Source organism: Colobus angolensis, unplaced genomic scaffold, assembly GCF_000951035.1.
Source record: "Colobus angolensis palliatus isolate OR3802 unplaced genomic scaffold, Cang.pa_1.0 Scaffold296, whole genome shotgun sequence".
NCBI classification, from domain to species: Eukaryota; Metazoa; Chordata; class Mammalia; order Primates; family Cercopithecidae; genus Colobus; species Colobus angolensis.
The window spans coordinates 2,283,676-2,283,907 of record NW_012116221.1 but is presented as its reverse complement, the minus strand read 5'-3'; positions in this window follow the sequence as shown (position 1 = coordinate 2,283,907).

Below are 232 nucleotides of genomic sequence, written 5' to 3'. Positions count from 1 at the left end.
GGTATCAGTGAGCATTAGCAAATATTTGAATCTCCTGCAGAAAGGCATCTGAGTAAATTAGAGTTGCCAGTTCTCACCTGGATAGGTTCCTCAATGTTGGACAGGTTTAACTGGAGAAGGAGAAAATTGCTGGCCGTTTGGGTCATGTCAGGCACAGAACTCTCAGTGCTGAGTCACCTGTTTTAGTGTCTTGAAAAGATTTACCCCTATAAACAAATGAGACATTAACAGA